Source organism: Myiozetetes cayanensis, unplaced genomic scaffold, assembly GCF_022539395.1.
Source record: "Myiozetetes cayanensis isolate MyiCay16 unplaced genomic scaffold, myiCay2020 scf1080, whole genome shotgun sequence".
NCBI lineage: Eukaryota > Metazoa > Chordata > Aves > Passeriformes > Tyrannidae > Myiozetetes > Myiozetetes cayanensis.
Window position 1 is genome coordinate 4,771 of NW_026086695.1, and position 8,919 is coordinate 13,689.

At 61.7% G+C, this 8,919-nt stretch overlaps 1 long non-coding RNA gene across 2 annotated transcripts; it reads right to left on the bottom strand.

Moving 5' to 3' along the window:
• Positions 1–473: 473 nt before the first annotated feature.
• LOC126635118 (uncharacterized) lies at positions 474–8,726 on the bottom strand. Of its 2 annotated transcripts, none has more exons than XR_007627531.1 (4): positions 8,468–8,521; positions 6,262–6,302; positions 2,726–2,811; positions 474–498 (listed from the first exon to the last, which is right to left on the bottom strand). It is a non-coding gene; the product is annotated as an uncharacterized LOC126635118 (long non-coding RNA). The 2 variants fall into 2 exon arrangements; XR_007627530.1 differs by lacking the exon at positions 8,468–8,521 and adding an exon at positions 8,671–8,726 and having other exon boundaries at positions 478–498.
• Between the last annotated feature and the right edge of the window lie 193 nt (positions 8,727–8,919).

Sequence of the window (8,919 nt, forward strand, 5' to 3'; positions counted from 1 at the left end):
AGCCCTCAAAGATACCCTAATCCCCTAAAACTCCCCCAAGGCTGCTTTTGATTCCCAGATCTCCTCAAGACCCCCAAAAGTTCCCCCAAACCCCCAAACTCCCCCAAGCTCCTCAAGCCCCTCAATTTAGATCCCAGCCCCCAAACCTCTCAAGCTTCCAAAAGTCCCCCAGATCCTCAAGTCCCCAAGACCCCTAAAACTCCCTGAAATCACTCCCAAGCCTTGACCCTCTAAAGGTTCCCCGCCCCTCTCACTGAGCCTCTTAGGGGTCCCAGGAGGACCCCCGGTGTCGACGTCGGCCCTCCCCGAAGGTGAGGGGGTGAGGTCCCGGCCCTGCCCTTTGAAGGACACCGAGAAGTTCCCGGGCCCATGGGAGGATTTTGGGGGTCCCTGAGAGGCCCAGCGCAGCGGGGGCTCCTCAGGACCCTCCTCCTCCCGGCCCAGCAGGGCCCGCTGGGAGACCCCAAAATCCCGGGGCCCCCGGGCAGCGGAGGGGGCCTGGAAGCACAGAGGGGAGGGGAGAAAGGGGGTGAGGGGGCTTGAGGCTTGGGGAGGGAGGAGAGGATTTGGGGGTTAAGAGGAGGAAAGGGGGTGAGGGAGAGGCTTGAAATTTGGGGGAGGGGGAGCTAAAATTTGGGGGAAAGAGGAGGAAAGGGGAGTGAGAGGGAAGTTGGGAGGGAGACTAAAATTTGGGGGGTTGGGAGAGGGAAAGGGGTGGGGAGTGAGATTTGGGGAGGGGAGCTGAAATTGGGGGTTAAGAAGAAGAAGGAAAGGGGTGGGGGTGAAATTTGGGGAGGGCTGAAATTTGAGGGGTTAAGAGAGGAAGGGGGTGGGGGGGTGAAGCCTGGGGAGGGGAGCTAAAATTTGGGGGATTAAGGGGGATAAAAAGGGGTCAGGAGGGCCTGAAATTTGGGGGGTTAAGGGAGTTGGGGGAGCCCAAAATTTGGGGGGTTAAGAGGGGAAAAAGAGGGTGAGGGAGGAGCTTGAAATTTGGGAGGGGTGGCTAAAATTTGGGGGTTAAGAGGGAAGGGGGTGAGGAGGAGCTTGAAATTTGGGGAGGGGGAGAGAATTTGGGGGTTAAGGAGAGGAAAGGGGGTGAGGGAGGGGCTTGAAGTTTGGGGAGGGCCTGAAATTTGGGGGGTTAAGGGGGGAAAGGGGTAAGGGAGGGGCTTGAAATTTGGGGAGGGGGGAGAGGATTTGGGAGGGGAAATGAGGGAGGAGCCTGAAATTTGGGGGTTAGGGGGGAAGAGAGTGAGGGAGGGGCTTGAAATTTGGGGAGGGAGCTAAAATTTGAGGGGTTAAGGGGGGAAAAGGGGATTGGGGAGCCCAAAATTTGGGGGTTAAGAGGGGAAAAGAGGGTGAGGGAGGAGCTTGAAATTCTGGGGAGGGGCCCGAAATTTAGGGGTTAAGGGGGAAAGGGGGATGAAATTTGGGGAGGGCCCGAAATTTAGGGGGTTAAGGGGGAAGGGGATGAGAATTTGGGGAGGGGGACAAAATTTGGGGGGTTAAGGGGGGAAAGGGGGTCGAGGGGAGCCTGAAATTTGGGGGTTAAGAGGGGAAAAGAGGGTGAGGGAGGGGCTTGAAATTTGGGGAGGGGAGCTAAAATTTGGGGCGGTTAAGGGGGAAGGGGTTGGAGACTCCCAAAATTTGGGGGAAGTGGGACAAAATTTGGGGGAGTTAAGGGGAAACTCTGGGATCACTGCAGGGGTCACTTTGGGGTCCTGGGGTCATTTGGGGGTCTCTGGGGGTCGTTTAGGGCTCACCTTGGGGGTCCTGGGGGGTCATTTTGGGGGTCCCTTTGGGGGTCCCTGGGGGGGTTCATTTTGGGGGTCCTGGGGGGTCATTTTGGGGGTCTCTGGGGGTCGTTTTAGGGCTCACCTTAGGGGTCCTGGGGGGTCATTTTGGGGGTCCCTTTGGGGGTCCCTGGGGGTTCATTTTGGGGTCCTGGGGGTCATTTTGGGGGTCTCTGGGGGTCATTTTAGGGGTTACTTTGGGGGTCCCTATAATGCAGTTTTAGGGGGTCACTTTGACATCACTTTGGGGGTCACTCTGGGGTCACTTTGAGGGTCCTGGGGGGTCCCTGGGGGGTCGTTTTGGAGGTCACTTTGGAGTCGTTTTGGGGGTCACTCTGGGGTCGTTTTAGGGGGTCACTCTGGGGTCACTTTGGGGTCGTTTTGGGGGTCACTTTGGGGTCACTCTGGGGTCATTTTAGGGGTTCCCGGGGGGGTCACTGTAGGGTCTTTTAGGGGGTCCTGGGGGACACTTTGGGGTCCCTGGGGGTCACTTTGGGAGTTCTGGGGGACACTGAGGTCATTTTAGGGGTCCCTGGGGGTCACTTTGGGAGTTATGGGGGTCCCTGGGGGTCGTTTAGGGGTCCGGGGGTCACTTTGGGGGTCACTCTGGGGTCATTCTGGGGGTCCTGGGGGGGTCATTTTGGAAATCACTTTGGAGTCATTTTGGGGGTCACTTTGGAGTCATTTTGGGGGTCACTTTGGGGGTCACTCTGGGGTCATTTCGGGGGTCCTGGGGGGTCACTTTGGGGGTCACTCTGGGGTCATTTTGAGGGTCCTGTGGGGTCATTTTGGAAATCACTTTGGAGTCATTTCGGGGGTCACTTTGGGGGTCACTTTGGGGTCACTCTGGGGTCATTTTGGGGGTCACTTTGGGGGTCACTTTGGGGTCGTTTTGGGGTCCCGGGGGGGTCGTTTTGGGGGTCCCGACTCACCCGGGAGGGTCTGCGGGCGGTGAACAGGGCCGTGTAGGGCAACTGCTCCTCCTGCAGCACCCGCAGCACCTCCCCCAGCACCGCGTCTGGGGGGGGGAAAGGGGGTCAGGGGCACCCCAAAGAGACCCCAAAACCACCCCATAGAGACCCCCCCACCCCACAGAGACCCCAAAACCCACCCCATACAGCCCCTCCCCCAGCACCGCATCTGGGAAAAAGGGGGTCAGGGGGACCCCAAAACCCTCAGAGACCCCAAAACCACCCCACAGAGACCCCAAAACCCACAGAGACCCCAAAAACCCATAGAGAGCCCAAACACCCACAGAGACCCCAAAACCCCTCAGGGACCCCAAAACCCCACAGAGACCCCAAAACCACCCCACAGAGACCCCAAAACCCCACAGAGACCCCAAAAACCCACCCCATACAGCACCTCCCCCAGCACCGCATCTGGGGGAAAAAGGCAAGTCAGGGGGACCCCAAAACCCCTCAGAGACCCTGAAACCACCTCACAGAGACCCCAAAAACCGACCCCATACAGCACCTCCCCCAGCACCGCATCTGGGGGGACCCCAAAACCCTCAGAGACCCCAAAACCACCCCACACAGACCCCAAAACCACCTCACACAGACCCCCCTGTCCTATAGAAACACCTCCCTGTGCCACAGAGACCCCCAAACCCGCCCCACACAGCCCCTCCCCAGCACCGCGTCTGGGGGACCCCAAAACCCTTCAGAGACCCCAAAACCACCCCACACAGACCCCAAAACCACCCCCAGGAGACCCCTCCACCCCACAGAGACCCCAAAACCCCACAGAGACCCCTCCACCCCACAGAGACCCCAAAACCCCACAGAGACCCCAAAAACCCACAGAGACCCCAAAACCCCACAGAGACCCCAAAACCCCTCAGAGACCCCAAAACCCCACAGAGACCCCAAAAACCCACACAGACCCCAAAAACCACCCCACAGAGACCCCAAAACCCCACAGAGACCCCAAACCCCACAGAGACCCCAAAAACCCCACAGAGACCCCAAAACCACCCCACAGAGACCCCAAAACCACCCACACAGACCCCAAAGCCACCCCACAGAGACCCCAAACCCGCCCACACAGCCCCTCCCCAGCACCGCGCCTGGGAGACCCCAAAACCCCACAGAGACCCCAAACCACCCCACACAGACCCCAAAACCACCCCCAGAGACCCCAAACCCCCCCACAGCCCCTCCCCAGCACCGCACTGGGGACCCCAAAACCCCACAGAGACCCCCAAACCACCCCACAGCAGCCTCCCCAGCACAGCATCTGGGGAGCAGAGCACCCAAAACCCCACAGAGACCCCAAAACCCCACAGAGACCCCAAAACCACCCCTCAGAGACCCCAAAACCACCCCACAGAGACCCCAAAACCCCTCAGAGACCCCAAAACCCCACAGAGACCCCAAAACCACCCCACAGAGACCCCAAAAACCCACAGAGACCCCAAAACCACCCCACAGAGACCCCAAAACCACCCCACAGACCCCAAAACCCCACAGAGACCCCAAAACCACCCCACAGAGACCCCAAAACCCCATAGAGACCCCAAAACCACCCCATAGAGACCCCAAAAACCCACAGAGACCATAAAAACCCTCAGAGACCCCAAAACCACCCCACAGAGACCCCAAAACCCACAGAGACCCCAAAACCCACCCATACAGCCCCTCCCCAGCACCGCATCTGGAAAGGAGTCAGGACCCCAAACCCTCAGAGACCCCAAACCACCCCACAGAGACCCCAAACCACCCCATAGAGACCCCAAAAACCCACAGAGACCCCAAAACCCCACAGAGACCCCAAAACCCCATAGAGACCCCAAAACCACCCCATAGAGACCCCCAAACCACCCCACAGAGACCCCCAAAATCCCACAGAGACCCCAAAAACCCACAGAGACCCCAAAACCACCCCACAGCCCTCCCCAGCACCCATCTGGGAACCCAGGTCAGAGGACCCCAAACCACCCCTCAGAGACCCCAAAACCCACAGAGACCCCCAAAACCCCACAGAGACCCCAAAACCCCACAGAGACCCCAAAACCACCCCACAGAGACCCCAAACCACCCATAGAGACCCCCAAAAACCCACAGAGACCATCAAAAACCCTCACAGACCCCAAAACCACCCACAGAGACCCCAAAACCCCTCAGAGACCCCGAATCACCCCACAGAGACCCCAACCCCGCCCCACAGAGACCCCAAAAACCCACAGAGACCCCAAAAACCCACAGAGACCCCCAAACCACCCCACAGAGACCCCAGAAACCCACCCCACAGAGACCCCAAACCCACGCCCCACAGAGACCCCAAAAACCCACAGAGACCCCCAAAACCCACAGAGACCCCCAAAACCCCACAGAGACCCCAAAACCACCCCATAGAGACCCCCAAACCCCACAGAGACCCCCAAACCACATAGACCCCCAAAAACCCCACAGAGACCCCCCAAACCCCTCAGAGACCCCCAGAACCTCCCCACAGAGACCCCCAAAACCCCACAGAGACCCCCAAACCCCACAGAGACCCCCAAAACCACCCCACAGAGACCCCAGAACCCACAGAGACCCCCAAACCCTCAGAGACCCCCAAGACCCACAGAGACCCCCAAACCCACAGAGACCCCCAAACCCCACAGAGACCCCCCAAACCCACAGAGACCCCAAAACCCACAGAGACCCCCCAGCCCCACAGAGACCCCCCAGACCCACAGAGACCCCTCCCCACCCTATAGAGACCCCCCAGCCCCACAGAGACACCCCCAGACCCACAGAGACCCCTCCCACACCCACAGAGACCCCCTGACCCACAGAGACCCCTCCACACCCACAGAGACCCCCAGACCCACAGAGCCCCTCCCACCTATAGAGACCCCCAGCCCCACAGAGACCCCCCCACGACCCCACAGAGACCCCCAGACCCACAGAGACCCCTCCACACCTACAGAGACCCCCAGCCCCACAGAGACCCCTCCCAGACCCACAGAGACCCTCCCACACCCATAGAGACCCCCAGACCCACAGAGACCCTCCCACACCCCACAGAGACACCCCCAGACCCACAGAGACCCCTCCCACCACAGAGACCCCCAGCCCCACAGAGACCCTCCCCACCCCATAGAGACACCCCAGCCCCACAGAGACCCCTCCCACCCACAGAGACCCCCCAGCCCCACAGAGACCCCTCCCCACCCCATAGAGACCCCCAGCCCCACAGAGACCCCTCCTCACCCTATAGAGACCCCCAGCCCCACAGAGACCCTCACAGCCACCCCACAGAGACCCCTCCCCACCCTACAGAGACTCCCCAGACCCACAGAGACCCCTCCCACCCCACAGAGACCCCTCCCTACCCTACAGAGACTCCCCAGACCCACAGAGACCCCTCCCCACCCCTAGAGACCCTCCCCACCCCACAGAGACCCCTCAGCCTCACAGAGACCCTCCAGGGTGACCCCAGACCCCTCCCAGTGCTCCCAGTTGCCCTCACTCACCGTTACTGGTCAGCACCTCCCGGGGATCCATCAGCCCAGAGCTGGGGGGACAGAGAAGGGAGGTCAGGGGGTCCTAGGGTCTGGGGGTCCCAGGGGGTCCCCTATGGGTCAGGGGGTCCTGGGGGCTCTGGGAGTCCCCTATGGAGCAGGGGGTCCTGGGGAGCTCTGGGGGTCCCCTATGGGTCAGGGGGTCCTGGGGGCTCTGGGGGTCCCCTATGGAGCAGGGGGCTCTGGGGGCTCTGAGGGTCCCCTATGGGGCAGGGGGCTCTGGGGGGGCTCTGGGGTCCCCTATGGGCAGGGGGCTCTGGAGGCTCTGGGAGTCCCCTATGGGGCAGGGGAGCTATGGGGGTCCCAGGGGTCCCCTATGGGGCAGGGGGTCCTGGGGAGCTCTGGGGGTCCCCTATGGGGCAGGGGGGGCTCTGGGGGCTCCCAGGGGTCCCCTATGGGAGCAGGGGGGCTCTGGGGGGCTCTGGGGGTCCCCATGGGTCAGGGGGGTCCTGGGGGCTCTGGGGGTCCCCTATGGGGCAGGGGGTCCTGGGGGGCTCTGGGGTCCCAGGGTCCCCTATGGGGCAGGGGGGTCCTGGGGGCTCTGGGGGTCCCAGGGGTCCCTATGGGGCAGGGGGCTATGGGGGGCTCTGAGGGGTCCCAGGGGTCCCCTATGGGGCAGGGGGGCTATGGGGGCTCTGGGGAGGTCCCAGGGGTCCCCTATGGGACAGGGGGTCCTGGGGGCTCTGAGGAGGTCCCAGGGGGTCTCTTATGGGACGAGGGGTCCTGGGGGGGCTCTGGAGGGTCTCCCCTGGTGCTGTGAGGCAGGGAGGGTCTCTCTCTGGGGTGGGGGTCTCTGTGGGGTCTCATCTGGTGCTGTGGGGTGGGAGGGTCTGTGAGGGTCTCTACAGGGTGGGGGTCTCTCTGGGAGTCTCTCTATGGGGTTGGGGTCTCTCTGAGGTGGGGATCTCTATGGGGTGGGGGTCTCTCTCTGGGAGGGATCTCTATGGGGTGGGTCTCTCTATGGGGTGGGGGTCTCTATGGGGGTCTCTACGGGTTGGGGTCTCTCTATGGGGCTGGAGGTCTCTCTGTGGGGTGACGGTCTCTATAGGTGAGGGCTCTCTGTGGGGTTGGGGGGTCTGTGGGGGTCTCTCTATGGGGTTGGGGGTCTCTCTGGGAGTCTCTCTATGGGGTGGGGGTCTCTCTATGGGGTTGGGGGTCTCTCTGAGGAGTCTCTCTATGGGGTGGAGGTCTCTCTATGGGGTTGGGGGTCTCTCTGAGGTCTCTGAGGTCTCTATGGGGTGGAGGTCTCTCTATGGGGTTGGGAGGTCTCTCTGGGGGTCTCTATGGGGTTGGGGGTCTCTCTATGGGGTGGAGGTCTCTATGGGGTTGGGGGTCTCTATGGGGTCTCTCTATGGGGTTGGGGGTCTCTCTATGGGGTGGAGGTCTCTCTATGGGGTTGGGGGTCTCTCTGGGGGTCTCTCTATGGGGTGGGGTCTCTCTGGGGTCTTTATGAGGTCTCTCTATGGGGTTGGGGGTCTCTCTATGGGGTTGGGGGTCTCTCTATGGGGTGGGGGTCTCTATGGGGGGCTCTCTATGGGGTTGGGGGTCTCTCTATGGGGTGGGGGTCTCTCTATGGGGTTGGGGGTCTCTCTATGGGGTGGGGGTCTCTCTATGGGGTTGGGGGTCTCTCTGGGGGTCTCTCTATGGGGTGGGGGTCTCTCTGGGGGTCTCTATGGGGTCTCTCTATGGGGTGGGGGTCTCTATGGGGGTCTCTCTATGGGGTTGGGGGTCTCTCTATGGGGTGGGGTCTCTCTATGGGGTTGGGGGGTCTCTCTGGGGCTCTCTATGGGGTGGGGGGTCTCTCTGGGGGTCTCTATGGGGTCTCTCTATGGGGTGGGGGTCTGTCTATGGGGTGGGGGTCTCTGGGGTCTCTATGGAGTTGGGTTCTCTGGGAGTCCCTATAGGGTTGGGGTCTCTATGGGGTTGGGGGTCTCTATGGGGTTGAGGGGTCTCTGGGGGTCCCTATGGGGTTGGGGTCTCTATGGGGTGGGGGTCTCTCTGGGGGTCTCTCTATGGGGTTGGGGGTCTCTATGGGGTTGGGGGTCTCTCTGGGGGGCTCTCTCTATGGGGTTGGGGTCTCTATGGGGTTGGGGGTCTCTCTGGGGGTCTCTATGGGGTTGGGGAGTCTCTATGGGGTGGGGGTCTTTGGGAGTCTCACCTCACGCTGTGGGGCAGCCCCACGATGAGCAGGGCGGGGTCGGAGCGGTTGAGCTGGGGGTCTGTGGGGGTCTCTATGGGGTGGGGGTCTCAGGGGTTTCTATGGGGTTGGGGTCTCTCTGGGGGTCTCTCTATGGGGTTTGGGGTCTCTGGGGGTCTCTCGGGGGTCTCTGGGGTCTCTGGGGGGGTCTCTGGGGGTCTCACCTCAGGCTGTGGGGCAGCCCCACGACGAGCAGGGCGGGGTCAGAGCGGTTGAGCTGGGGGGTCTCTATGGGGGTCTCTATGGGGTTGAGGGTCTCTCTATGGGGTTTCTATGGCCTTGGGGGTCTCTCTGGGGTCCTATGGGGTGGGGGACTCTCTATGGGGTGGGGACTCTCTATGGGGTGGGGCTCTCTATGGGTCGGGGGTCTCTATGGGGGTTTCTATGGGGTGGGGGGTCTCTCTGGGGTCCTA